We start from the raw sequence: 21,894 nt of genomic DNA, 5'->3' as shown, positions 1-21,894 counted from the left end.
CTTGCCTTGCCCCGGGTGCTGACAACCCACGCTACGCCACTGCAGATACAGAGGGGGAAATCGTTACATTGAGATCCACAATTGGGAGGGGGGAGGGAAGTCAGAGGAGATTATGTGTTTATGTATTTAATTCATTTGTTTATGCAAAATAGAAAATGCAAAAATAAAATTTATATATATAAAAGAAGAGCCAAAACATGTTCATTAGCATCAAGTGTAGTTAAGAAATACAGTGGTACCTTGGGTTAAGTACTTAATTCATTCCGAAGGCCCGTTCTTAACCTGAAACTGTTCTTAACTTGAAGCACCACTTTAGCTAATGGGGCCTCCTGCTGCCACCGCATCGTCGGAGCACGATTTCTGTTCTCATCCTGAAGCAAAGTTCTTAACCCGAGGTACTATTTCTAGGTTAGCGGAGTCTGTAACCTGAACCACATGTAACCTGAAGCGTCCATATCCCAAGGTACCACTGTAAGCACTAAAGGGAGAAGGAAATGGGGGTGCAGTCCTATCTGAGGGAACCTGGATCCTTGCTCATTGCAAATAATTTGCACAACCACTCTGCTATGGCTCTTCCCATCAAATTACTTCATCAAACGCCGCAGCTGTAATATTTGGTAGCTCTTTGTATATTTGATTACAGCTGATTATTGAGGGTAAGGCACAGTTTGAAGTTTGCTTTATGTGAATTCTCCCTTCCTCAAACACAGTGGTACCTCGGGTTACATATGCTTCAGGTTACAGACTCCGCTAACCCAGAAATAGTACCTCGGGTTAAGAACTTTGCTTCAGGATGAGAACAGAAATTGTGCTCCGGCAGCTTGCCAGCAGCTAGAGGCCCCATTAGCTAAAGTGGTGCTTCAGGTTAAGAACAGTTTCAGGTTAAGAACGGACCTCCGGAACAAATTAAGTACTTAACCCGAGGTACCACTGTATTTCATGCAGTACTTGACCAGGAGCACTGGTGGAGGAAGAGGAGTGAGGGGGGAGCGCACCGCCCCCGGCAGCACGATCCCAGTGGGGTGCCATCATGGCTTCCCCCACCCCGCCAGCGCTGGGCGCCACGCCCCCAGGACGCGCACCAGCCCCACCTGCTCTCCACCCCCGCCCCCCAGTGCAAAAGCATGAAGCGCCACCACTGACCAGGAGATCACAGTTCATAAACTAAATGTCAGAACCTAATTGGAGCTCATGGGATCAGGCCCCCGGCCCATCTAGGCCCCAGCATCCTATTCCCACAGTGGCCAACCAGAATCCTGTGGGGAAACTCACAAGCCAGACCTGAACGCAACAGAACTCTCTCTTCCTGCATTTTAGCAACTGATTTTCAGAAGCATTACAAGCTCCGATGGTGGAGGCAGAGTTTAACCCCTGTTCCTTGTAGCCATTGGTAGCCATCCCCTCTGGGAATTTGTCCAGTAGTGGCACTGTGGGTTAAACCACGGAGCCTAGGACTTGCCAATCAGAAGGTCAGTGGTTCGAATCCCCACAACGGGGTGAGCTCCCATTGCTCAGTCCCTGCTCCTGCCAACCTAGCAGTTTGAAAGCACGTCAAAGTGCAAGTAGATAAATAGGTACTGCTCTGGCGGGAAGGTAAACGGCGTTTCCGTGCGCTGCTCTGGTTCGCCAGAAGTGGCTTAGTCATGCTGGCCACAAGACCCGGAAGCTGTACACCGGCTCCCTCGGCCAATAAAACGAGATGAGCGCCGCAACCCCAGAGTCGGTCACGACTGGACCTAATGGTCAGGGGTCCCTTTACCTTTACCTTTACCTCTTTTAAAGCCAAGTTGATGGCCATCACTGCGAATTCCATAATTTAAACGTGCACCGTGTAATTCTTTCCTTTTATCTTTCTACATTCAGCTTCATTAGATATCCTTGCGTTCTAGTGTTATGCAAGAGGGAGAAGAACTTTTCCCTATCCATTCTCTCTCCATGCTTCCCACGAATTCTTCCCTTATCCCAGATTTCTTGCAGTATTTGATCACGGTTCATAAACTAAGGGGGAGAAACAGCTTTTTTTTTTTTACATCTCCGTCTTATTCACTGTTACTGGGAAGTAAGGCATGCTGATTGCTTTGGCACGTACTGTACGGTAAGGTAAAGTTGCTGAAAACTGCAGCCTTAGTCTTTTAAAATGCACACTGTACAAAAAAATAATTGGGGAGTGTGTTGAGCAACTGTGCCCTTTCTAAATGCTGCGATTGAGCTTTGTTTAGTCTTTAAACTTATAACAGGGTCACTTCTATCCTGCAGGAAAAAGTCGAGCTGAAAGCCTTGGCGCCGGAGCCAAAAATCTTTATCACAAACCTGCCACCGTGTCTATTTTGTGTTTAGTCCCTAATCGGTGCAGCTTACGTGTCACCGGAAAAGGAAAACAAAGTAATAATGTAAGAACAAGAACTGGTCTGAGCTCGAAGGAGCATAATAAGAGTGTGTGACCTTGCTTTGGTTCAATGGGACAACTGTACTTCTCTTTGAACCACTGAGACGTGACTATAGAGATAAATAAGCCTGTCACCTTAGATCAAAAGCAAGCATGATGCAAGCACAGCTCTTTGGTCTCTTGAAACTTTTGCAAATAACAGCGGTGGTGATGGTGGGAGAGAAATATGTTTTTTTCCTAACGGTGCAAATAGCAGCTTGGGGGTATGTGAAAGATTTTAATGTGGAGAATGGGGGCGAAGACAGTCTTCTTCTTCGTCTTCTTCTTCTTCTTCTTCTTCTTCTTCTTCTTCTTCTTCTTCTTCTTTTTCGATCACTTGTAGCCAAGTAAGATTGTCTTCCATAAACACGGTTTTAACAGTGAGTCCGTAAGTGACTGTGGAGGCCAATTCTGGATCCACACGTCCTTCCACAGTGGGGACATTGGTTTCCGGGCGGGAGTTGATCACGGTGTGGATTTGCCAAGTGTGCCTTCCTCTTATTTATTTATTTTTTAAATAATTTTTATTAAATGGTTTACAGCCATACTACCACTAAATATAATTAAAAAATAAAAATTACATACATCGATATTTAGTTTGTTATTTGTTATTTACCATCTTATTTCCTCCCAAACATTGCATACAACAACACACATGTGTGCAGACACCCACACACCCACACCCGCACAGAAAATGACAATAATGAAAGTAAATATTTTTCCCCCTTGTATCTCCCCAAATCTTTTCTTCAACTTTGACTTCCTGTCAAGTCCCTTTGCATATGTTTTATCTTATATTTGAATGTACACAAAACAATAAACCTTTCTATATAATTTTTCTAAGCGTGCCTTCCTCTTAGTGTGTTTCTCCCTTGCATCCTGACCTGGGGTGGTGTTACTCAGAGTAGACCCATTGCAATGAAAGAACCTGACTTAGTCACTTAGTGGGTATTCCCTGAGTAAAACATAATTCAGTATTGCCCCGGCCAGTTAGCAACACTATTCTGAATGCATGCATGCACCTGTTTTTCTCTGTTTGTACTGCTGTCCTGAGAATTCTCAAGCAGGAACCGCTGTGCTCAGTCACTCCCACACGGGGATGCCATCAGGAATGCTTCTTGCCACTTGTGTGCAAGACCTTTCTGCCCGCTCAGCTCCCATCGCCACCTGCCACCCATTTGCCTCTCCTACCAGCAGGCAGGCCAGCCACCTGCCCCACTGGAAAATGGCATTGAAAGCCAGGAGGCAAGCTGGGAAAAGAGGACAGTGCCCAGCTGGGGGACAAATAGCTGCTTAGGGAGGGAAAGAGGGAGGCACCAACTTGCAGAAAATATTGGGGGTGGGTGGATCCCCTAACTATCTTATGGGGGGAGCTGAAGAAATCTGGGCCCCACAAAATTGGCACCTATGCACTGAAACTGCCTTGCCCAGTCTGGTTGATGGCATTGTTGGGGAGGTTAATTTTGGGGGCGGGGGGAAGTATGATTTCATTTGTTCTCCTTGATCTCTCAGCGGCTTTTGATACTGTTGCCCATGGCATCCTTCTGGAGGGTCTCAGGCAGGTGGGGAATTGGAGGCACTCTCTGACCGTGAATCATCTGCTCCTACATCTGGGGCCATTTCCGGAAAGTAGTTATGGGTGGCTGCCGCTTAGCACCATGGGAGTTGTCCTGGGTGTCCTGCATCTTGTCCCCTGTACTGTTTAACATCTTAGGGTGAAGGGGCAAGTGATTAATATTTTTTATTATTATTTTATTTATATTTATATTTATATTTATAAATATTTTATTGTTATTATTCTAATTTATTTATTTTTCAGATTAAAGTTTTACAATCACGTATCCAACATACAACATAAAAAGAAGATTCCAAAGAATATCCTCCCCTTTGTGGGTCCTATTGTTAATCATTTCCTCCTCCATCTTTTACGATAATCCAAACCTTCCTTTTCTTTTCCCCACCTAATTTATTTATTATTAATGTTGCAATACATATATGAAATCTTTACATATTGATACATATACATTATGTTCGTAAATTCACATTTTCACATTTCATTATGTACCAACATTTACCCAATTCTTATTTCTTGCCCTGTGTCTTCCCTCCACCCGTACGTGACTTCCTTGTTATTATTTTGTAACTTTATTATTGAGATTGTAATTTTGTATCTTAATAATTAAACATTCGATCTTATATATCTGCTTAGTTTAACTCTTAACTTAACTTTGTGAAATCAGTCTATCCAAACCTTTTACATCTCCATTATGTTCAAAATTCACCTTGAAGCTACAAGCGTTATTCCAATCCTACGAACGATTTTAGCTGTTTACAATGGTTTTTAAGATAAATTATAATTGTTCCCCATTCCTTATTAAAATTTTGGTCGCCTAGAATTGGCCCAGAGATGGAAAGAAGATGAAGTCCCTACCAGAGAAGAATGGCAGATTAAGTTGATTCTTCCAGTCATTGTAGCCATCTCTGGGCCAGTAACATCCACGCAGCTGTGGTCACATACATAAATAGTCTTTTCTGCTCCCTTGGGATTTTGGCACCTAGAATTCCTAAAAGAAAGGCAGGGGCAGGTAATTAATAAATCAACAGTGATTAATTTAGCTAGTTGTTGAACTGAAATTTTATTAAAAATTAATTAATTGATTTAATCATCATCATAGCTAAGAGTTAGCTTTGTGCGGCAAGCTACTTTCTGTGCCCATCCACATACCCCTCTTGGTTGGCGTTCAGCCCCTGGGCCTAAAATTCCCTACCCCTGCTCTATGGAGACCTTGTGAAGTACACTGGCTGCCCCTTGCCGCCAGCAAGCAAGCAAAGCCTTAAAAGACTCCTGCTACAAATGCAAATACAAATGTGGCGCTGTGGTCTAAACCACAGAACCTAGAGCTTGCCGATCAGAAGGCTGGCGGTTCAAATCCCCGCGACGGGGTGAGCTCCCATTGCTCAGTCCCTGCTCCTGCCGACCTAGTTTGAAAGCACGTCAAAGTGCAAGTAGATAAATAGGTATGGCTCTGGCGGGAAGGTAAACGGCGTTTCTGTGCGCTGCTCTGGTTCGCCAGAAGCCGCTTAGTCATGCTGGCAACATGACCCGGAAGCATTCTGCGGACAAAATGCCGGCTCCCTTGGCATATAGAGCGAGATGAGCACCACAACCCCAGAGTCGTCCACGACTGGACCTAATTGTCAGAGGTACCTTTACCTTTACCTTTTTTACAAATGCCTCTGGGCAGGTTTTCGAAAGCTATGGCTTTACAAAGTAACAGGGGGCGGTCCCATTGGCAACAGTGGGCTAGCTGAAGCCCAGAGCAGCTCTGACAGGTTTTGCGGGAGAAGCAAAGGGGAGATTGCAAGCTGGGAGAGGTGAGGCAAAACTGAAGGGAAGGCATGGGAAAGAAATGAATGCAGGAGGAAAGAATGTCCCAGAGAACTACCCCCCCACACACAATTAGCCAATTAGGTTGGTGTCGTGGAAACTCCTCTTGCTGGCGGTGAGCAGAAATTGCTCGCCGTTGATGGATTGCTTGTCCCCGTGTCAGAAAGTTACTGACATCTTGTTCTTTTCGAACGAGTGTTAACTGGAGCATGGAGGAGCTCACACTGTTTTGCAACGAAGAAAAAAGGGGGCAGCAGTCTTTAGCCTCTAAATTAATGGATACACGTCCGTAATATAAAAGCTGGTACACTGGAAGACGGTTTTTTGTGCCAGGGAAAACACACACAAAACAGCGCTGTGTTTTTAGGCTAATGGAAGTCTCTTGGCTGCTTAGGTCTGAATTAGACCCGGGATGATTTCCAGAATCCTGATTTCTTCACCAGGCGTTGAAATGTGTTCATTTCTAGAGAGTGTCTGTTTTATACTTAGCTCGTATGTGGTCAAAAGCCAAACATCCTCCTTCAGCAATGGTTGGCCTGACTTCAGAGACATATTAAACGAAGGCTGTTTTAGGATTGCCACCTTCCTCCTCGCTCTTCCCCAACAGACGCTTTGTGCCTTTAATATCTGTATGACAGGCAGATGTTCACTTAGGTGCAGACTTCCATGCAGTTACATAGGCGTCTGCCTATAGAATATCTGCCTGTCACATAACAGTTAAATGCACAGAGGTTTCCACCCCTACAGATATTGTCGGACTCCAGTTCTCTGGCTGGTGGTCAGGGAGGATGCGTCCAACAGTACCTGGCAGACTAAAGGTTCCCTAACCCTGAACTAAATAAAGGAATAAGGGAAATGTCAAGAATTCCAAAATGCAAAGTATAATAATAATAAATTTTATTTATACCCCGCCCTCCCCAGCCAAGACCAGGCTCAGGGCGGCTAACAACCAATAATAAAAACAAGTTGATTAAAATACAATTTAAAAAACAAGATTAAAATACATTAAAACATTAGGATTCAGCCTCTTCACAGGAGGAGAAAGGAAAAAGAAAGAGGGGGGAGGGAATCAAACTGACTCTAAGCCAAAGGCCAGGTGGAACAACTCTGTCTTACAGGCACTGCAGAAAGAAATCAGATCCCGCAGGGCCCTGGTCTCATGAGACAGAGCGTCCCACCAGGCCGGAGCCAGTGTTGAGAAGGCCCTGGCTCTGGTTGAGGCTAATCTAACTTCCTTAGGGCCCGGGACCTCTAGGGTGTTGCTATTTATGGACCTTAAGGTCCTCCGTAGGGCATACCAGGAGAGGCGGTCCTGTAGGTGTGTGTGGAATTGGCTCCATATCTAACATACTGTTATAGATTTGTGGGGGGGGGGTCCCCCAAACTCTAGTAATTAATAAATGGTGGGTTTTGATTATTTGGGAGATGTATTCAAGCTGCAGAGGAATTCCTGGCAAAGCTAGGACCATTAAGAAACAATTCAGGGCCATTGAGAGCCATTGGCAATGCAAGAGAACTGCCGTTCCCCCCTTGCCTAAGACTGGGGTTTTGAGAGGTTGTCAGGGTAACTGGGTGTGGGGTGACAGGAAAAGAGAGGTTTTGGCAGAGTGTTCTGGGAAGAAGAAGGAAGAAAAAAGAGGGGTCCATGTTGGGCAGGATGGCTGAAGGCAGGCTGCGGGAGATGCCTTGGACTCCGTGGCTGCATTGCTGTGGAGGACGAGCCCCTATTGAAATGACTGTGCTGTAAGCTCTGGACTCCCACCATGAAGGTGCAAAATGGGGGAATAAACCGTATTTCTTAATACATTACTACGGTGGTCTCCACTGTGTCTCAACCCTAGGTGAGTGTCTGGAATTCCCTGGGATCTTGCTATTGCTCAGCAGAGAGTGGGAGTGGCACCCAACTTTTGTAATGGTACAAATGTTCTGAGGTTCAAACTATCTCCAGTACTTACCATTGTCTTTGATTTGCAAGGCTTTGGGATCTTTTCAGTCTGTGTGGAGCGGAAGTGTAGTTGAGAAAAGGAGCCTTTGATACAGCAGCAGCCCTGTCATGTCTTGGAGGGATTGTTGGCTGATGCAGCTTGTCAGGTGAGGCTGAGAGAAATTGCGCTGGCTGAAATTCTCCCCGCTGGACCATTATTGAAGAGAGAGAAGGCTTGCCCTTCTTCTCCCTTTGCCATCCGGCAATTCCGGATACTGCAAATTCAATATTTTGTCCTAAAATGCAGAGTGGCTTTTCCTTGATGATGCGGAAGCAAATGGCAATGATCAAATTGCCCTAAAATAAATGAAACTAATAGCCTATACCAGCGGACGTTTTTTCATTTTCATGTCATTTTGGAGTTTGCACATGGTTCATTGGGCAAGGTGCTGAAAGCACGGACAATATGCTGCACTTAATCACAGTAAGAGCCAGTGAAATATTCGAGGCCGGCTAAGTAGCAAGTGTTTAAGCAGCGTGAGGTTACGCTGGAGTGCCTGCAAATGGATATTGATTTAGAATTTGCAGAAGAACTAATGTAAGCCAAGATGTTACGCTATTAAATGGCTGTACCAAAGATAGCTGCAGAGGCTAGTAGGTCAGGCTAACAGGTCTCTGAATGTGCAAGGGTCAGAATTAATAGAGAGCTGTGTGTAAATTGTATATAGAATCATAGAACTGTAGAGCTGGAAGGGACCCTGAGGATCATCTAGTCCAACCCCCTGCAATGTAGGAATATGCAGTTGTCCCATATGGGTATCGAACCTGCAACCTTGGTGTTATCATCACAGTGCTCCAACCAAATGAGGCAAAAGGCTACGGTACCCCAGTATTCCCAGGCGGTCTCCCTTCCAAGTACTAACCAGACCTGACCCTGCTTAGCTTCCGAGACCGGGCAGCACGTTCAGGTAGTATTTGTCCTGAAACATCTGTGAATCGTGGTGTTCTTGGGTTTTAAATGCATATTTTTTGTACAAATGTGATATGTACAATGGTGAGCTTTCCATCAGCACAAGCATTGCAGATGGAGCGACACCCCTCTCTGCTCCCTCCCTGCTCTGCCCAGGCACCTCAAGAGTCATTGGAAGCCCAGTTGAACAACTGGAAGCTCTTGCACAGCTGACGGGACTCATTCATTGAATCCTTCTCTGTGTTTCTTAATTGGCTGCTTTGTAGCGAGTCAGACTATTTGTCCGTAACCCAATATTATCTGCTAACTAGGGGATCTGACAAAAATCTTTCCAATCACCTGCTCCCTTCTTCCCTTTCCTCCTGCTTCACCTGCTTCTGCTAAGATGCCAGGGATTGAACCTCTGGACCTTCTCGATGCAAAGTGTGAGCTCTGCCACTGAGTTTTGGCCTCTTCCCGGAGGCGAATAGGCCTTTGTTCTTCCCATTCCACATGATGGGCCTTGATTATTATTATTTTTTTAAAAAAATTCTTTATTTTTTACCAACAATCAAAACCCAAACAGTGAAACCCCCCCAGGCGGCTGATACATTGAGTATACATAATCAATAATAACATATTCAAATCAACCATATGTACAATTCTATATACATTAACACTCCTCCCTCCACCAGGTTTATTTAACTTTTAACGTTTTAATTGCCCCAAATTGTTCAAACCTACCCAAATAATTCAAAATCTTCTCAAACCAATCCTCCTCTTTCTCACTGACCTTAAACCCTTTCATTCTGTGTATCTTCCCAGTTAGATATTCTAAAATTATAATATTATTCAATTTTTCCCTCCATTAGTTCACCCTTAGCTCTTCTGCATTTTTCCAATTACTAGCTATAACCTGTCTGGCTGAAGTTACCATCAATTTTACCCATTTACATTCATCTTTTGTTTTTAACTTGGTGCTACTCAGGCTAATAAGAACCATTAATTTAGAAATTTCTACCTTCCTGCCCACAATTTCTGATATTTCTATACCAATCTATTTCCAGAATTCATTAAATAATGGACAATTGCACCACATATGACTGTATGTTCCCATCACTCCACATTTCCTCCTCTGCTGCTACCCAAGCCCATGCATTATGCACTGAGCTCGTGGAGGTTGCTGCTAGGCAAAGTCGTATCTTCACAGGGTAACCGCTAGCATAAAGAGAAGACCAAAACCAAATTGACAGCAGCATAACAAACAGCGAAGTCAGTGAGCCAGTTCTCAAGGCTTCAGGTGTGTAGAGTCAATATACACAGTGAGAGGTATGGGAATTAATATCTAGCTTGTGTGTACCTCTGACTATTGCACAATCCAACTCCTACACATGTATATGCTGCCCATAGACGGCATCCTCACCTTTTTTGGAAAGCCAGGTGGATTGCTTGAGTAGGATGCGCTCCCACAATTGATGTATACACTAGGCTTTAGGTGAACACCTGATCTGGTCTGTGCAGTGGTAATTGGGGCACATGGGAACCCAAGGCTTGTGTCTCCTCCCCAAAAGTAGAAGCTCCAGGCTTGGCCATTGTGTGGTGAGCTGTGGCAGACACCAGCGATACTACAAGAGATGCTCATGAGTTAGGTGGTGCTAGAGTTGTCTGAATTCCAGACCTTTCTCTGACAGCAATGTTTTGCTGTTCCAGTTCTTCAAAATGCACTGCTTGGCAATCAGATTTTACAGTTTTGGAAGTTGGGCAACATCTGGGGCACACGTTGAAATTCCAAAACGGAAGCAGAAGGTGCTGAAACAAGTGGCACAGAGGGTCCCTTCAGTGGAATGGGATCACATGTGATAGCATCCTACAGCCGAGAGAGAGAGAGAGAGAGAGAGAGAGAGAGAGAGAGAACACTTTTAACAAAGCTAGTTCTTAGATGTGCAATGAAACTTTGTTGTTGACATATGTGGCGTTTGCCCTCCTAGGTTTGTGACATCATACTGGGTTCATAAGGAAAGGGTTGACTAATTGTAAAATGACTAACCAATGGGAACCCAAGGGGAGGAGTTAGGAGTTAGAGTTAGAGTTGTTGAGAAGACAGTCTGGAGTTAGAAGAGACAGAGAGGATAAGTCTGTGGGTTGGGCTAGTCTGATGTGGGAGAGTGAGAGACTCTGTGAAGAGGAGTCAGTCAAACAGTTGAGATAATCAGTCAGAAGGTATTAGGAAGGTATAGGCCGGTAAAGAAACTAAAGTTAAGATACTGACAGGAATATTATCTGAGAAACCATAAACTTGTTAATGTTTATAAAATAAACTTGTTTATTTGGTTCACTTTTAACAACTGTCTGGACTCAGTGTTTTACCCGAGAGTAATGTGTTGGTGGCAGCGGGGAAGCGAGCACAGTGGTGGCACATGGATCAATAGAACGTTAAACGTCCGGGGACCCTGTGTAATCTCCATATCTATCTGTCTCAAGAGACAATGGAGTGCACCTCCAGGGGTAAAGTCAAACTACTGCATTAGCTGCACCTAAGTGACCTCCCCAGGGCACAAGCCTCAAAGCAGACTCACTGAAAATAATTAACATGGCTAAGTAAAACTTGGTTGAATACCACCTTTGGAGTGAAATTTGCCTAGCGAGTTCTTTCAGCTCAAGCCCTGTGCAAGGGCTTTTGATTGCACAACGGGGCTTTCCTCCTCCTGCGTGTCCCCTGAAATGGACTCTGTGGAGTTGGAAGGACCCCTAAAACAGTGTGCAGGAAGGTGGAGGAACTGAGCTAGGGGAATCATTCTGTCTGACAAGTCGGAATCCTTGTGCAGGCAAAAAGATGGGAAGCATTGAATTCCACCCGCAGTGTCTCTCATTCCATCCATCCTGGGAAACAGAACCTTGTGGGGTTTTTTGTGTGGCCATTCTCCATCTCTTTCCCTCTCTGTTCTGGTCCCTTTCCTACCTGCTTTTTATTTCATTACTTTGCTTATTTACTGCCTGGATCGTTCCTGTGCTGTCTGGGCAAGCCGCTTGCCCTTGCGTGACTTAGCGTTTCCTCTCATTCTTTTGGGGAGAGGGTATTGATTATTCTCCAGCCACTTTGGAACGCAATATATGGCCCTCATAAACACAGGGACCATTCTGAGCACCTTCTCAGACTGCGCTAACATTAAATTTGTCTCTCCCTTAGTGCCCAAATGCAAATGAAACAGAGGGGAGCAAGGACATTTTTCCGAACGGAGAATTCTTTGTGTGCTAAATTCTCTTCGCTTCATGATTCAGTAGGGCAACTAAGATGGCACGCTAGGTCCTGTAAATCCACGAGACAGGTAGAAAGTCAAAGGATGAGCCAGAACTTGGGGTGTTGCCTAATGAAAGCGCCATAGCTCAGTGTGAGAATATCTGCTTCACATGCTGATGGTTCGATGCTTGAAATCCCCAGGAAGAACGGGGAAAGAATTCTGCAGAGGTGCTGCCGGTTCCGTGCAAGCAACAGTGAATTAGATGCAGTAGTGGCCAGTTTGGTAGACATCAGTCTCGCGGCAACTTACCGTATTTTTCGCTCTATAAGACGCACTTTTCCCCTCCTAAAAAGTAAGGGGAAATGTGTGTGCGTCTTATGGAATGAATGCAGGCGGGAGGCTCTGCTCAGTGCTCCCTTTAAAGAGCCACATGGAGCGTGTGTGCAGCTCTTGGGGGGTTTTCCCCGAGAAGGGCTGCCCTTCTCCCTCCTCTTTAAAGGGAGCGCGGCTCTTGGGGGAGCCTTCATCCCGCTGCCCGGGAGAGGCTGCACGTGGCTATCCCATAAGCCAGGACAGCAAGAGGGATCGCTGCACAGCGATCCCTCTTGCTGTCCTGGCTTCTGGGATTCAGAATATATTTTTTCTTGTTTTCCTCCTTCAAAAACTAGGTGCGTCTTATGGTCTGGTGCATCTTATGGAGCGAAAAATACGGTACTTGGACAGGGATAAGGCAGGGAACAGAAAGCTGGACTAGGTGGGCCATTGGCCTGATCCAGCAGGTTCTTCTCATGTTCCTGTGATACCAGGCCTCACCAGTGGGTCAGAGGAGATTGTAGACGGCTCTCCAGTGTAGTGGCTCCTTGGGTATTGGTGAGTGTTGGGGACAAGTTGCTGAATGCCAATGCAGTGGTGTGGCGTGGTTTGCAGTTGCCCGGGATCAGGCAGGCGCCGGGGGAACAGGGTGCGGAGGGTAACGGAGCCCAGCATACCAGCCCAGCCTCACTGCCAATGCCACCGGAGCGACCACCACCACCACTGGAGCCAAGTGGAGCCACACTGCGCCGTTTGCCCGCCATGCAGTGGGGAGTTTGTCTGGGCCCTTGTATCATCTCAGCCTCACAATAGGGTTGCCGTACGTCTGGGTTTTCCTGGACATACAGTGGTACCCTGGGTTACAGATGCTTCAGGTTACAGACGCTTCAGGCTACAGACTCCGCTAACCCAGAAAGAGTACCTTGGGTTAAGAACTTTGCTTCACGATGAGAACAGAAATCGGGCGGGGGCGGCGCGGCAGCCGTGGGAGGCCCCGTTAGCTAAAGCGGTACTGTAGCACCCTGCTTGTGGTTAACGCTTAGCTGGAATGAAATATTCAACGCAGCAACAGAGAAATTAAAATAATAATTTATTTGTCAGACAAATAAATGTGAGGCACAGTGGTATATGATTACCAAGCTCTGGCCTGGCCTCCTGCCATTATGGCCAGCACTTATATTTCCTTAATCCAGCCCCCTTTGCTTCTCCTCTGGCTGCATCTGTCCAACCAGCTTGGTTGGAATTCCTATTGGCTGATTGGTATGACCAATCACAAAAATACACTCATTTCCTATTGCCTTTTATGGGAGACAAAGAGCTATATTTCCTTCCATTTATAATTGACAAACAAGTATTAATATATCTTTACATGTGTCTCAACAAGGAATCTTAATTACCGGCTCACCTCTTTGCCCTCCTTGCCCTATTGCCTTCTAAAACAAATGGTTAATCTTAAATTTTTATCTTGAACAGATGTCAGAGACCTTGGGTTCATATTCTCATGCATCATCAATGAAATATCTCCTTTTGGAGGTCTTTAAACAAATGTCTGACAACCATATATATCAGAACTGCTCGGATGGCGTCTCATTTCTGGCAGGGAGCTAGGCTCATCTGCCCCCCTGGTCTCCTACAGCAATATGACTCTATGAAATAAGAATTTAACATTTCTTTCTTTCTAGATCCTTTGCATAATTACATTTAAACCAATATATTTCATACATTATCATAGGTAACCTTTTAAAAGAATAAAGCTTCTCAAAGTAAAAAGGAAGGAACTCAGTAAAAAACAGCTTTTAAAAGGAACCTCTTCAGTTCACCCCCCCCTTTCACCCTCCTTTCCAGCCTCAAAATAAAATAGGAAGAAGCTTCTTCTTCCCCAGCCAAGCCAGTTGCCTTTCCCAACATTTATTGCTCTTTTTAACTCTCTCAGTTTAAGAAAGAAACAGTTTTAAAAGACTTCCCAAAAAGCCTCTCTTTCTGCCAGCTAGATGCTTCTCCATTTGGTCTTGGCCTTTTAACCTTAGAAAGAAGATCTGGCTCAAGTTTAAGGCACATGGTTTTATTTTCCGTAACCTTGCTCTTTAACCTGTAATTCCAGCTTTTATGACTTTGAGAATTGTTTTCTGCTATAAATCAAAGGGGGGCCCCTTGTCTTAGGAGAATGGCCAAGGTTTTCTCTATAAACAGCTGGCCTTCTTGCCTGGCATGAAACATTTGAAAATCTAAGCCCATTTAATTTAGGAACCTGATCAAATATAAGCCAATATATGCCTTGATTAAAAATGCAGTCTATATTCAGATGCCACATTCCCCCCTTTCAAGCTCAAGGACCTGGCTACAAAGCGTCCTTGATAGCTTGATCTACATCATATTCCTGAGGTAAGGCTCTATATAGTGCCATGATATGAGGTAAAGTTTCATTTGAAATCATCTTGCTAATTGTACTCCTAAAACATGAGATGATACATGGCACCATACATAAAACCATTATCTGAAATGTTAAAGCAACAGGCATTCCCTGTCAAGTTCAAGACTCCACATAGGCCTCCCTGCTTGGCAAGTCATCCAACTGTCGTGCAATAAGTCTCAAACTCTGGGCCGTTGCATTGGTTACAAGTTCCACTACTGCTTGCAATCGAATTATTCTGTTTAGATTATAAATAGGATCCCATGCCCCTTGTATGAGCTCACCAGGATTCCAGGAGGCAGGATCATAATAGGCTATAATGCGCTCTGGTGGCCAATCATCAGTACCGCTCCAACTTTGGGTACTTCCTCCTGCTATATGAGAAATATCAGCGTTTCTTTGTGTTCGCTTAGCTGAACTAGTGGGCAAAATCCACATTAGTGGTAATACCCGTCCCAGGAAACAAGTCCCACTCCATTTGGAAGGGAGTTTCTTGTATGCCCATTCTCCACATATCCACCACAACCATCGGGTCTGAGGTTTTTGGTACGTGGAGTACAGAAGGCGAAATATCAAAAGAGGCAGAGAGTTCACAGTGCAGTATGTTAGATTGCCTTTCTCTGTCACAGTTATGTTCCATACCACTTTCCATGCATGAATAAAAGGAGGTGCACAGGGCAAGGTATTCCGAGTTCGATAGGTAGTACCGTGTGCCCAGGTATGACTATTCTTAATATAATCCCAAGTATAGTGACAATGAGAAGAGCCTATCATGGTAGAATCAGCTGCATCTGATGATTTATGTACACAGAATTCCCCTTGTACAGGTGTAACTGTAATGGTTTAGTTGAGTTCCATCCGGGGGAATTCTGTATTTCTGTTTGGTGTGGCATTTCGCTTACCATACCAATGGCATCTAATGGTATCGGTAATAAGGGCATACCTCCCTCTGAATCATCTGGCCCAAGAGAGCAAACAAGGCAATTGGTCCTATTTGCAACATTGGCTACCATTTCAGCTAAACCTACCCACATATTGTGGTCATAGCTGAATCCATATTTAGCAAATTTGGTCAGATTCAAGGACCCTTCCCCTTACCAAGAGATCAGGATTAATAATAAAATCATGTTGATGTCTAGCATATGCATTCCTTCCACAAAAGATTACCTTATTGTGATAGCATAAAACTATTAGTCCCAATATAATTCCCCCAGTGACAGAAATGGGGAACCACCAAGACCAAAACATATATCCCAAGGATCCCCAATGTGTAATATCTCTGATAATTGTTCCACAAGGGGGCAGTCAATCAATTGTATAAGAGAATCTTCCCGCTCACAGTCGCTGGTTCAGACGCTCCTCAAGCTTCAGGCGTGCGCAGGTCAGCCAGCTTCCAAGTTGTGGCTGCAGCAGGCCGGTCGTCTAATGTTGCCCGTGACCTAACCCGTTACCGGTAGGGCTAGATACAGGGGTTTTTAGAAAGAGTCAATTTTAAAGGATTAGAGGGGTCACCTTTGCACGTCCAACTGCCTTCAGACTTCTTCAAACGAGAGTGATGAATCCAGGGGGTCACCTCAGCTACCTTCACCGCTGTTGGAGTAGAAAGCAAGACGGTGTAAGGTCTACGCCACTTAGGTGCAAGTGGATCACGTTTTCCACTCTTTCACCCATATGCTATGCCAGCCTGGAGCTGATGAATCGGCTTGGCAATGCTGCACGGCGTGTGCTTGAGGGCCCACCTGTTAAGAAAAAAACAACAACAAACAAACAAACACGGGAGAGAGACAAAAACACGGGAGAGAGATTGCACTTATCCCTGTGTCACATGGTCTCCTATTTGTTTGAGGTCAGTTGGAATATCCTGAACAAAGGAGGGCGGCCTCCCATACAGGAGCTCAAAAGGTGACAACTTAAGTCTTTTTGTGGGTGCGCACCGAACACGAAACAGTGTTATGGGTAACACATCTACCCTCCTGAAACTTTAGACACATTAGTGGGCTTCTGGCATGCCCTGCAAATACCTTGCACAAGCGTCTGGCTGTAGGTGGTAAGTCTGGCCAGGTGAATTGCATTGTTTGGATCCCAATTAGGATCTTCCAAGGGAAAGTTGTCTTGGAGATGACGGTCAATATTATAAATATTTCCCACTCTGGCCTGCTCACGCAAATATATCTGTGCCTTTTCAATTATGTCTCTCCTTTCCTCAGTGGTGAAGAGAGTATTACTATTGAAGTCACCAAGTCCATCATAGCCTGAGGTTTTTCTGCGAAAGATGGGGCGTTTTCCAATTCATCAGACTGTAGTTGTGAATGGAATACATTGCAGGGTCGAAGTTCGAGGTGGCCGTGGTCCAGGTTGCCCATTAACCAGCACAGGCTCCTCAAGTGCATCAAATACTCTTCTAAGAGGGGCTACTACGTGACCTTTTTCTTCACTTTGCTCTAGGGGCCTCAAATCATAGGGGATGGTATCTGTCCCAAGGCGTTCTTTTAGCAGCTTAATACGCCTGGCTGTATTGCTTGCTGACCGATTAAGGTCTCCCTGTAACTTCTGTAATAATTCTCTAGGACTTGGATGTACAGGGGTTTGGGGTAGGCAATCAGTTGCTCCACTAAAAGAGACTGTAGATGGAGTTCTACTGGGACTCACAGGTGGAATAACCACTTCTGCTTGGGCTTCATTATAGGACTCCAATGCCTCCTGAAGATATTTATCATAATCTATCAAGGAATCAAGTTCTATGACTCCACCCCCATTATTCATTCCACTTTCTTGCCTTGGGGTTACAACTGGTGGAGGGTTTGAATTTGTTTGGCAAGATTCCTTTCCTAGCTTTGGCTTTTACAGCCAATAATTTGCATCGTTGGACTTTGCATTCCCTTATCCATGGAGGATTTTTATTTAATGTGCTCAGCCAGGAATCTATATATGAAAATTGTTCTGGGCACCCTCCAGTTTCTTTGGTGATGTTAGACCAAAGTTTGCTTACTAAATTTATATCAAAGGTTCCTTGAAATGGCCATTCAGTATTTTGTTTTGGCCATTCTAGTTCACATAACGTTCTCAAGCGCTCTGGCGTCCTTTTGACTCCATATGCCCCTGAGAAGGCTTTCTTAAAATTATTTCACATACATTCAAGAGGTGTATTTCCCCCCTTTGAACCCCCAACTCCCATTGTATGGCCCTGTGAAGTATCCACTCAGTCACTCACACACACACCTTACTGGGAAACGAAGTAGCACTCACTCCACACTTAGGTCAGCTACACATTGTACTTTCTCACACATGCAATGCGCAAGATACTTCACCCACACTCTACCTCCCAATCTTCCCTTTTCCCTACACCAGATCACCATCTGATGTACCCAGCCACCTAGCGTACTCAGTTCCCCTTTACTGAGACGCAGAAGTTTGATCAGGACTTCTCTTCCTCCCAATTAATTGGAGGGCCAAAACCCTTTAGTGCACTTACCCTTAGCTGGTTCCGTTTCCCCCCGGTCCGTCGCCGTCGGTGGGCAGGGTATCAGACAGACGAGACTGCTGCGTTCCCCTGGAAAAAAAATTTTCCATTGCGCGCTGAGTAGGCAGTGAGTGATCCTCTGTCTTGTACCCTGCTCAGTAGGCGAAGGGGCTGCGTTCCAGCAGACCACTTATCCGAGTCGCAGGCACCATAAAATGTAGCACCCTGCTTGTGGTTAACGCTTAGCTGGAATGAAATATTCAACGCAGCAACAGAGAAATTAAAATAATAATTTATTTGTCAGACAAATAAATGTGAGGCACAGTGGTATATGATTACCAAGCTCTGGCCTGGCCTCCTGCCATTATGGCCAGCACTTATATTTCCTTAATCCAGCCCCCTTTGCTTCTCCTCTGGCTGCATCTGTCCAACCAGCTTGGTTGGAATTCCTATTGGCTGATTGGTATGACCAATCACAAAAATACACTCATTTCCTATTGCCTTTTATGGGAGACAAAGAGCTATATTTCCTTCCATTTATAATTGACAAACAAGTATTAATATATCTTTACATGTGTCTCAACAAGGAATCTTAATTACCGGCTCACCTCTTTGCCCTCCTTGCCCTATTGCCTTCTAAAACAAATGGTTAATCTTAAATTTTTATCTTGAACAGATGTCAGAGACCTTGGGTTCATATTCTCATGCATCATCAATGAAATATCTCCTTTTGGAGGTCTTTAAACAAATGTCTGACAACCATATATATCAGAACTGCTCGGATGGCGTCTCATTTCTGGCAGGGAGCTAGGCTCATCTGCCCCCCTGGTCTCCTACAGCAATATGACTCTATGAAATAAGAATTTAACATTTCTTTCTTTCTAGATCCTTTGCATAATTACATTTAAACCAATATATTTCATACATTATCATAGGTAACCTTTTAAAAGAATAAAGCTTCTCAAAGTAAAAAGGAAGGAACTCAGTAAAAAACAGCTTTTAAAAGGAACCTCTTCAGTTCACCCCCCCCTTTCACCCTCCTTTCCAGCCTCAAAATAAAATAGGAAGAAGCTTCTTCTTCCCCAGCCAAGCCAGTTGCCTTTCCCAACATTTATTGCTCTTTTTAACTCTCTCAGTTTAAGAAAGAAACAGTTTTAAAAGACTTCCCAAAAAGCCTCTCTTTCTGCCAGCTAGATGCTTCTCCATTTGGTCTTGGCCTTTTAACCTTAGAAAGAAGATCTGGCTCAAGTTTAAGGCACATGGTTTTATTTTCCGTAACCTTGCTCTTTAACCTGTAATTCCAGCTTTTATGACTTTGAGAATTGTTTTCTGCTATAAATCAAAGGGGGGCCCCTTGTCTTAGGAGAATGGCCAAGGTTTTCTCTATAAACAGCTGGCCTTCTTGCCTGGCATGAAACATTTGAAAATCTAAGCCCATTTAATTTAGGAACCTGATCAAATATAAGCCAATATATGCCTTGATTAAAAATGCAGTCTATATTCAGATGCCACAGTACCTCAGGTTAAGAACAGTTTCAGGTAAGGAACAGACCTCCAGAACGAATTAAGTTCTTAACCTGAGGTACCACTGAATTCAGAATACTGCAGTCAGCAGCAGTGTCTGGGCAGAAATTGGGAAAATGTCTGGGGAAATCCAGGTGTATGGAAGCCCATGCCAGCAGTGCTGTTTTGGCCGATTTCAAAACAGCTTTTCCGTCTGGATTTTCATTGTTTGAAATATGGCAACCCTACCTCACAGAGCAGCCCCGTGCTGGCAGGGTGGCATGAGAAAGAAACAACGGCCATGTGCCCTTCAATCTCAGCCTCACAAAGCGAGGGCAAGGCTGGGATCAAAGAGCACACAGCTATTGCATCCTTCTCACGCTGGCCTGCCAGACCTGCTCCGATTTGCGAGGCCGAGATCTGTTCTGAACGATTTGCCCGGCAAAGCAATCAAAAGCACATCCTGGACAGTGTGAGTTCGTATATTCATGTCAGAAGATGACTTGAAACAAAGCCAATATAAGCTTCGCAACTGAAAATGGCCGAAGATCATTTCTGCAGCTGACCTTAAATAAACTTTCCTAATTTTGCTTCATGCCATGAAGAAGTCTTGTCGTTTCACGGTCTGGCTTTTGATCTCAGAAGTGAAATTGACAAAGCTTAATCACAGTGCTGAGAGAAGCGCTTTTGGGAAAGAAATGAGTGGTTTGTTTCTGCCACTCAGCTGCTAGAGTGCACCTCTTGCCCTTTGCATGTTCAGACCTTTAAACCTCCCCCTTAAATAAATTCAGACAAGACTCAAATATTGGTTTGGTTTTTGGCAGAATTTAGGCCGCAACTTTATTGATTACAGAAAGTGACTGGTTGCATAGGCTCTGGTTCGACTAGCTCCCTGCCATGCAGGTAGCGCTGACCCAGGGTTCCAGCATAGGTCAGCCAAGGGTGAACACCTGGATAAGTGGAAAGCCGGGAACGGGCTAACTCTGCCACCCAAATGTCCCCCTGGACTCAGGCACGGGCACAACCCCCTCTCAGGGGTTGACCAAACCATCGAGTCCCTGGATTCCTTTAACAGAATACACTTCACATAGGGACGGTGTGAGCTTTCTCCCATCCCTATCACCTGAACCAGAGCCTATCCACAACCTTACAAGTTGTGACGATTTGCTATGCAGCAGGCAAAACCCAAATGGCAACAGCCAATCAGCCAAGTGGGGAAAATTCCTGCCGTGCCCCTGTCCTGTCCCAATGACAAACAACACACGATGGCATAGCAAGGTCAAGTGCAAAGCCCTAAAAGTAGGGAGAGGTGGGCGGGTGTTCCGAATGCATGCGGCGAAAAGGGAAGCTCTGGGTTACGTGCATGGGCATAAATAGGTCCCTTGAACCGTTTGGACTGTGTCCCATTGGCCAGATTGCACCCAGCTACGAGGGACCTACCAATCGGGTGTTGTGGCTGACTAATCGTACCCACCCACAACACAGGGTGTTGGTTTCCAGGTCTCACCACAATATGTGCCCTCTTTAAGGGAGGACCTGATTTGGAGAAAAGGGAAGGAATTTAAAAAGATGAATTCATAAGGGCACTTTGCTGGCTGCTCTCTTCCCTGAAGACTGTAGCCTCTGCAGCAAGAGGTTTCCCCCCCGCTGTCCTTCCCACAACTGCAACCTCCAGTGACTAGATGTAGTGCAATTGTCACAGGTGAAGAGGCTGTGGAAATACGTCATGGAGGAATAAACAGGTTGGGACACTCTTTGTGAGATCATGTGCATAAGCTCTTAAAATGGACGGTGCTGATTTGATGCATGTTTACTCCTAAATAAAACTTGCATTGCATTGAACTGTGTACTAGGGCTGTGTACACACTATATGTCTTTAAAGCACATCTGAATCCCTGCTGATAAAGTAGCTTCTTGCAGGGAATGGTCAGGAATTTGTTCCTACCTGATTTGTGCACATCAAAAACAATTCACACTTCTCCAAATTTTGTAGTGGTGTTCTCTAACAAAAAATAAGCGCATATATTAGAGGGAAATGCATATAAAAATGCAGATATTGGGGTTTTTTAAAAGGTAATAATGAAAATAAAGATGCATATACAGTATAAGTAGGAATATGTTTGTGAAAATGCACAAATTAGTGACTTTCTTTTTTGGGTAAAATGTTAAGAGAAATGCACACTGAAATGGTGGTGATTTTTTGTGAGGCCTCTTTTTTTTAAGTGATGTGAAAATGTGGCGAACTTAACTTCAGTTATGACAAAATGAGAAACTGAGAGAAGCC

General features: G+C 44.7%; 1 protein-coding gene and 1 long non-coding RNA gene across 3 annotated transcripts in view; one reads left to right on the top strand and one right to left on the bottom strand.

Annotated features, from left to right (window-relative positions):
• FAM20A (FAM20A golgi associated secretory pathway pseudokinase) overlaps positions 1-21,894 on the top strand; it is a 50,434-nt gene that overhangs the window by 2,446 nt on the left and 26,094 nt on the right. The gene's annotated exons all lie outside the window — the stretch shown is intronic.
• On the bottom strand, positions 14,421-18,517 carry LOC144326906 (uncharacterized). The gene is made up of 2 exons (XR_013391790.1): positions 18,120-18,517; positions 14,421-16,237 (listed from the first exon to the last, which is right to left on the bottom strand). It is a non-coding gene; the product is annotated as an uncharacterized LOC144326906 (long non-coding RNA).

The sequence above is a fragment of the Podarcis muralis genome, chromosome 2 (genome assembly GCF_964188315.1).
Source record: "Podarcis muralis chromosome 2, rPodMur119.hap1.1, whole genome shotgun sequence".
In the NCBI taxonomy this organism is placed as follows: Eukaryota; Metazoa; Chordata; class Lepidosauria; order Squamata; family Lacertidae; genus Podarcis; species Podarcis muralis.
Note: the sequence above shows the minus strand (reverse complement) of the source record. Positions and strands in the feature narration are given on the sequence as shown.